This window comes from Saccoglossus kowalevskii, chromosome 15 (assembly GCF_978046115.1).
Source record: "Saccoglossus kowalevskii chromosome 15, keSacKowa6.1, whole genome shotgun sequence".
In the NCBI taxonomy this organism is placed as follows: domain Eukaryota; kingdom Metazoa; phylum Hemichordata; class Enteropneusta; family Harrimaniidae; genus Saccoglossus; species Saccoglossus kowalevskii.
The window spans coordinates 28,452,216-28,460,711 of record NC_140655.1 but is presented as its reverse complement, the minus strand read 5'-3'; the positions used below and the strand labels follow the sequence as shown (position 1 = coordinate 28,460,711).

At 36.1% G+C, this 8,496-nt stretch overlaps 1 long non-coding RNA gene across 1 annotated transcript; it reads right to left on the bottom strand.

Annotated features, from left to right (window-relative positions):
* Nucleotides 1-2,549: 2,549 nt before the first annotated feature.
* On the bottom strand, nucleotides 2,550-3,521 carry LOC144359621 (uncharacterized). Its single transcript, XR_013422059.2, has 2 exons — nucleotides 3,216-3,521; nucleotides 2,550-2,723 (listed from the first exon to the last, which is right to left on the bottom strand). It is a non-coding gene; the product is annotated as an uncharacterized LOC144359621 (long non-coding RNA).
* Between the last annotated feature and the right edge of the window lie 4,975 nt (nucleotides 3,522-8,496).

The window sequence follows — 8,496 nt, the reverse complement described above, 5'->3', positions numbered from 1 at the left end:
CCATGATGGGAATTCAGAAGCACAAAATCCAGCTTATGTCAGGGATTAAAACATAAGATATATGCGTATTAGGAATGTATTCTGGTCACTGATTTTCGATATGCTTGTGACGTACTTTCCAAATAAGCCATCCAACCAGGATAGTATGTGATGTATGTTGAATGATTTGTGTTTGTATTCTCGCTTATTCATCGGTACGTTACAGATATTTTGTTATAGATTTCTTGTTTATGTGAAAGCAGTGTGTTGTATTTTTTTTTCTACTGAAGTCGGTGAAATGACAGCTTCGTTTTGAGTTGTGTGTGACAGTTGACATCAACGTCTACGTGATAATTTTGTAAATGGCTAGCTCTCCGCCAACTGTCGACAGCACGCCTCTCATCGGCGAAGACGTGGAGGGGCTTGTTGGAGAAGAAAACTCAACTGCTGAGCGGATAGCCGATTTTCTTACAGAAGAGGACGAAGAAGGAGGTAATAAACTATACAACAGGTAAGCGACAACCAATAATTTAATTCACAGATTTGCCCAATACGGGGTGACGGCGCAACTCTACTTAGGAATTTGACGTGAAGCTTATTCAGTTTTTGCGTCAACCACGGGTGGTCCATGGCATCGTAGTGTACAGCGCATTCGTTCATAAAACATTCGTAAATAAGCCAGGAATAGTTACCGATTGGGTTAAAATTGGGGAAAAAAGATCCTAAAAACTTAAAAAGATAAGACAGGATTATGTTAAGTCTTGCAAGTATTTATCATACAGAAATATTTGTTGTCAATGATATCATTGAATTGTTGACCGCGCACCTCTCAACTTCGCCGTGGAAGTCTTTGTGGCTTTCACCCGCCGATGTAACCTGTGGGTGAAAAACGAACGAGTAATTTACGGCAGCTCGTTGTAGCGATAAGCATTCAAATTTAAGCACATGTGTTTACAGTGTGGTCTGACGTAAACGTTTTGTTGGTGTGAATATCATCAATAACATTTTGTTGTTTGTTGATACCTGAATGTCACGCGATCGAGGATACACCATCCCTAAAACTAGTATTTTGTATAAATGTTATATGTGCGTTATTTTGATGACAGATAAGCGCTCCGTCGCAATAACTTTAACGATGAGTGCGGCTAACGCTTTTTTGACAGGAATGTTCTAAAATTGGCCAAGTGATTGGATTTTTGAAAGTCCCAAAACATGATACCAGAACTAGTTTATGAATCATAAACCTCAGCTCTAAGTAGTTTACCGATGGCTACCATGGTAGGGCAAAACACCAACTGGAATTAACAATGTCATTGTTTCCATGGAAACAAATTCGATTTTGCGCATTTTTTATTAGTTAATCGTCCATAATACCAGCTCATTTTAACATGCCTGCTCAGTACACTAACCTGAAATATATACATATTAATTCTACTGTTGTAAAACAATATCAAAGCAAATTCAGAAAGTGTAGATTGCAGAATAACAGGAAGCAGCACAGGGTCTTAACCGTAAGTTAATTTTTCTCTAGAACAATGTCATTTGATGCGCTCGCCTTGATTGTCGCGTCAAAAACGGTATACCGAAATGTTGTGAGTATTTGTGAACATAGTATATCTTCCAAATGAACATTGAATACAATTGCGTTTTGGGCGCTTAGCCTGAGCTAAGCGTTCACACACACTTCGTTAGCCCGTGCTAGGGATCTGAACCAGGTCTTAAAAACGGATCAGATTAATCGGTGCTACGGAGCTGTGTGTGAACGCTACTACTAGTTGCAGGGAGTGGCGCACTACTCACTAAGGAGTATAATAGTTAGATCTCTGGGTTACAGTACATCAAAAACATATTTTTACGAAAGGAAATACTAGTAACACATTTTTTTGAATTGTTGATTTTGTCCTGCATATTGTTTATTAGGTATAGTTTTCCAATATTTGTTAATATTGATATTACTCTTCAAAGAATAAAGTTGTCGTTACAAGAACGATTTTTTTCTTTTCATTTTATACGTCGACCAACACAGTTTACAAGAATGGTATTTTGTAAGGTTTAATTTAATAATTGTATCAATATCAATATCACTGCTCAACCACAGGAAAAATGCATTTTACGTCCTAACGCCAACAATTCACAAGAAACGACAAAGAAGGAAGAAAATTATCCTAAAATATAAGTTTATTTGTCAAGTGCTCACAGAATATCACTGGACCAAACAATATATATAAATACATTCACTCAAAACCAATCTGATTAAAATCTGATGTAGTGTACGGGCTTTAATTATTTTGGCTATACACTTATTTTAATTTTATTTTTTATTATATTTGTTATTAATGCCCTTTTATTTTATTATTTTACTTTGATTTTGATTTTGTGATTTTTTTTTTAATTCCGCCCTACCTACATCTGATCCGACGCCTATGTAAGTCCCGTTCAAATCTCGCGTAAGTAACAGCCAATCACAGCCCCCCTTTTATACAGGCTGTCGGTTGCTTACTTTTCAGTGTATACGGGCAATCTTTCTGTACATTATATTTTGTCCACTTGAATAAACCATTAATAGAAAATTGCTAGTATATTTTTATTTGCAAAAGAAATTCCACAGCATTTTACAATTTCTGTCATTACATTGAATATTTTTTTCACTTCCAACAAATGTGTACACTTCCAGATACATCTTCGCCAGCCAAGGTTCGTTCATTCAGTCATCGCTTCAATTTTACATCACTGAGCATAAGTATCTAGAATGGAAGCAAAAAAATAAGTAAATCGTAATGATTAGAACACTGTAAACAGCTATAGTAAACAATGCAAACTGATTTTAAATTGTATAACGGTCACCGGCCCACGGCATCGACGCAGAAAATTGGAGCAAACAAATATTTCCTGATCAATTGCGATGTGTTCCAAATAAAAAATATTTTATTCCAGTCCAAATCAGCTCAATTACTTTAATAAAGAGTTATTGTATAATGTACAAAATGTTGATACAATTTGATGAATATTTACAGCTTCAATACCGTACTAGACGATTTTGGCCCGATCGTCAACAAAACATCACCCGTCTCCAGGGCAGGCGACTGGAAAAAGACACTGGTGTTCGGTCGAACCGGTGGAAACAAAATCGTCACTCCCAGAATAACTATGCGAAATAACGATCTAAAGTCGAACCATTCGAGCCACAATATTAACATAAAAATGACTTTCGTTGCATTTGACAATGATAAACTTACCGAAAAGCCGTGTTATTCACGGTCGCTAACGTCGGTATAATCCGCCATTTTATTTGAGTGTGTTTGCCACCTGACTCTGCCCGGTGACGTCATCATGTGCGCTATAGAAAGAGGTATGTGATTCGTTGACTAAAATCGTCGATAGTGGGTCTCGTTGAAATCTCGTTACATAGGCATCGGGTCAGATGTAGGTAGGGCGGAATTAAAAAAATCACAAAATCAAAATCAAAGTAAAATAATGAAATAAAATGGCATTAATAACAAAAGTAATAAAAAATAAAATTAAAATAAGTTTATAGCCAAAATAATTAAAGCCCGTACACTACATCAGATTTTAATCAGATTGACTCAAAACATCAACATTACTTATGCAGAGATTAATGTCATCTAATACCACCACTTATTTCATATTCCTTAAAAATGAAATGATACAATACTACCGGCATTCACCTTATTCACTTGTGATAAACCAAGGCCAAGCATTCAGAATATTTTATAACTATTATCTTAACTTCAGATTGCGGGTGGGCGCAAATAATAACTATGTTTCAGTCATCTCAACCGTGCCTAATTACACCACTAAACCTCCACAATTACATAACAAATAGTCTGGATTGTGGCACAGTACGATAACACGACTACAATTATTCGGAATTCTCGGTCTCAAGTTGTAAGAGAAGCTCTGGATATCGTCACACAAATTCAACTTTGTTTGCATGCAAGTATATCGGTATAGTATCTACATAAACTACTAACAGCTCAGTTCCTGGAAATATTTGGTTTTCACAAGGAAAGGAATTAGCCATACCTTTTCATGCTAAGGTGATGAATAATTATGATTTCAACAACCCTTTTATGGAAATGTGATCACTCCCTAGCTTATTGATAAAAGTGTTCACGCTCCCAAATGAACATAACTTTAACCATTGCCTAGCACGAAAAATGACCACTCTCAAAGTTCACAAAACATCAAAGAATGTAAATACACATAAATGTGTTACAATCAAATACTAGATTATTAAATCGACAATATTTTCAAATGTACTTGATTTTAGTATGGCTGACGACAAGAAAGCATGCGCACTGGTTAATTATAATCAGTTAATTATATGCACGCCTACAACAATTTATACAATGGATTGCATTTCGTTTCCAGATCGGGATAGCGAGACTGAATAATTGAATTTCGGTTACATCCATTCGGTTGTACATGCACTGCGATGACACCAAGTTAGCCAATGCGATGTACGATTTGTCTTAGTAGGTAGATTATGATGGTGTCCAATCTGACTAAAGTTTGATGTTGACGGCGCGTGTAAAAAAATACATTGTTTACATAAAACTCCAGAACGCGCTGTGCGAGGACAATCGCTATTCAATTCCCGATCATCGGTTCATGGCTGCTCGTGTACATGCCCTTACATATTACCAGCAACTCTGACGGGATTTGCCTTATTAAAAAACTGCCGTACTAGTAAGCAGGCTGTGTCACAGGCTATGAAAGGCTGCTGATCATGCGAGCTTAACGCAGTTTGCATCGGCATATAGACGGATGAAGATAGAGACATGTACATCGAAGACTAACGACTATACATTACAAGCGATTCAGTCTTTACTTTAATTACCCCAGTTCGGTTGGTGTAAATTATATAAATGTGAGTAAAATAGGAGTATTTAAAATATCGATATCGATAGTGTTTTTTTAGACCTATAGCCAATAGGATATTACGTCTATTTTGGTCAAATTTATCAAAATAGAAATAAGCATAAATTTTGGCGGGTAAAAGTATGGCACCAAGGGGTTGAATTAGACAAATGTAGATCGGCACGCTTTAGCAATTGTAACTTCTTGAGAAATATTGTGAATAGATAAGCTTAGAAAAAGACAAAACACAGAAAACTGCGAACAAATATTAAAGCGCGGTGGTCGTCGCGCAGCGCATGTTCGAATTTCATGTCAACAAACAATGTATATTACACGCGTTGTGTACGTTGCTATGAGCGACGACCACAGCCCTGTAATCCAATTATTATATAATGTTTACACTATATATCCAGGAAGTGCAAAACGACCTTAGTAAATTACAAGCCATCCTCTTCGTAACTAAAAACAGATATGTATACCTGAGTGAACACAACGAAGATACTACTGACACCACTAGTACTGATATAATGAGACATAAAGACAACTTAGGATCCGATAATGATAATGTAGTGCGCCATAGTCACCTATCAGGGTGTGACGTGTTAATCATTGGTGACTCGAATACTAAATTTATCAATCCAGATTTCTTGTTTAAAAATTTTAAATATAAGGAAGGTACGTGCATCAACCTTTGTTGAAACTTTATTGTATACATAAAGGTTGACAAACCAAGAAAAAGTAAACCTGATTATAATGCAGTAATAAGTACCAATACAATTAATGACAACGTGCAAGACTTAATTATAAGTATAATGGCGAAATTCGGATTCAACAACATTCGGATAGCAGTGTCAAGCATATTGCCACAATTTAGCTGTACTTACTGTGATACAAAACAACACAAATCAATATACATGCAATGAAAGCAAGAATTACATATATGCGCAAAACAGAGAGTGTTAAATGGCGGTGGTCGTCACGCCGCGCATGTGCGACACTTGCGTTGATGAAGATTGCTTTTGCCACAATCCAATGCGCTCTTCTAATGGAAATCACGAGCACGAATTTTGATCTAGGCCCACCGTGCAATAATTACCGCAGGTGACTCTTTAGATACCTTCCAATCACCAATTTCGACATTTTATTGAAGTAAGTCACACAATCTTCACAATTATGGGTGGTCATAATCACTGGATTTTAATAGTAGAGCAGGAACTCTAATGGAATATGTTGCATTTAATGACAATGTATCTGTTCCTAATGGTTATTTATCAGAAACATTTGGTAAAAGATGTATTCAGAACAAATCTAACAGGTGCAGTAAACAGTTAATATAGTTGTGTTTAAACAGTTATTTGATAATCTGTAATGATAGAATAATGAGAGATTTAATTGGAAACAATACTCACCAGCACCCTGCCGGTTCTGGTACAGTATAATACTGATCGTATAAATAAAGTACAATATTTCAACGTTCATGAAATTACATATTTATCCGATCACTGTCCAATAGTGTCAACCAACTTTAAGTGTATAAATAACGAAGATTTAGATTTCCTTCCTCCAAAATATATTTTGGAGGAAAAATAGAATTAAATGTGAATGTTTGAAATTTATTTGGAAAACACATTTTGATGTCACAGGCGTTGATGAATGCAGAGAACAGTTTCAAGAAAAACCTGTAAACAAAAACAAAACACAAATGTTTGAATCAACCATGGCTTATTAAACAATGTTGTAAACAAAAAGGAAATTAAAAAAAAATAGTAGAGAATTTCCATCAAACTAGATATCAACAATCTTAGTTCCTATTAATAAATCAGATGAGACTAATTGCAGAATAATTGCACTGTCAATTTGATGTATAGAGCGGAACTATGGGTTTATGAAATCACAAATGAAACAAACAGCTTGGAGCAGATTTGTAATTTTAAAATACAAAAGGTAGCTCAACCAGTTCTCAAACTTCTTGAATAGATAACATAAAAACCAACGTTTCGATGATGCACAAGAATTGTCTTCTTCAGGATAAGAGCTAGAAGAAATAAAATAACCCGTTAAAACTAGTAACTATAACTGATAAAAACTGGGAAGTCGATTGGATAAAGAAAAGGACAGGGAAAAAAAGGAGGAAGAAAACTAACCTGCACATCCAAAAGCAAACTGTGATTGAATGAGTAAAATGAAACAGAGGACTTCCTAACATAGTGGTAGAACAGTGGCAAGGGCTCCCTAAGTGTGGTAATAAAAATATGAATAAAAAATGAGGAAAAGATGAATGAAAAATAAATTACCAGTCTTTTCTATTGATGCCATTGGGTGATAGTGTGTTCAGTATATGTAATCAAGTTCGATTGTGCGTCTGGTTGAGGTTTTAGTATAAAGGATTTTACATATGCCACTGTCAGTGAAATGTAAAAGTGTATGGCCAGGTTGATTGAAATGTTCAGATACTGTGGTAGGTTTATGGCAGCGAATGCTGTGAATGTGCTCATATATACGTTTCTTGAGTTCACGTTTTGTTTCGCCCATATACTGTTTGTGACATTTAGTACAGGTTATCACATATATCATATTACGGGTGTTGCAGGTAATTTTTCCCAGTGTCGTGAATGTATTAACATTGGTTGCATCCACCACATGGTTTGTTACTATGGTTATTGTTGATTTTAGGTTTATCCATAAGGGTAGCCCTGTGTCACTAATCTGGTGTGCTGCCTGCATGTACGTATGACATGACAATTTCATCCAATTGTGTATGTCAGTACGTGTTAACTTTCCCATCCAATATTACTTTAATCTCCACATTCCAACACTTATATGTACTTTTCTAATGTATTGTTTAAACCTGGAACATTTTCACACTTTCATGCGCGCCATGTCAAATGTCATCACGACTGTCTAGCACACCTTATTTGGCATGTTATTAAGTTCTGACCAACCACGTTGACTTGTGCTAGGCGTCGTAGTGCCGTCACGATATCACATGGTTTCACATATAAATAGAGGGAGGACTCTTAAGGGGAGTATGATGAGGGAACTGAGGTTCCACGGGCTGTGTGTCTCTAGGCGTGGCTGCAAAGCCAACGCCTGGGAACCAAGTTCTTATCACTACATGTATTATCATTATCCGATGTCCCTACAAATAAAGATCCTGATTGTATCACTACCACAGCAACTCTTCTATCTCGATTGATTCCTTACATTTCCACAATCTTCTACAATATTACATTTAAGACTGTTACACCTGACAAGAATTTTCTAAGGGTTTTGGGCTGTCTGTATACAACAATGGAGCGTTTTTCATAGCTTGTGTAGCATATTCATCTTCCGTGATGATATCCCAATGTTGTCTAATATTTTTTGAGATGTATGGTATGGTGTGGCTGTAGATAAAAACAATGAGGATTTTGTATTCAGTGGTGGGTTTCGCCGTAGTACTATGCGAAGTGAATAGGTCTTTTCTAGTGATTCCTCTGTTGATGGTCCGTTGAATTTTTTATGTAAACATTTTCTGGCCCACATACTTAAAAGCATCACAACTTGTTATGTAATAGAGGACACATGAATAACCATTACTTATTTGTCACCGTGACAGAGTGAAGAGAATTACAGACTATATTCGCAAGGCGGAAA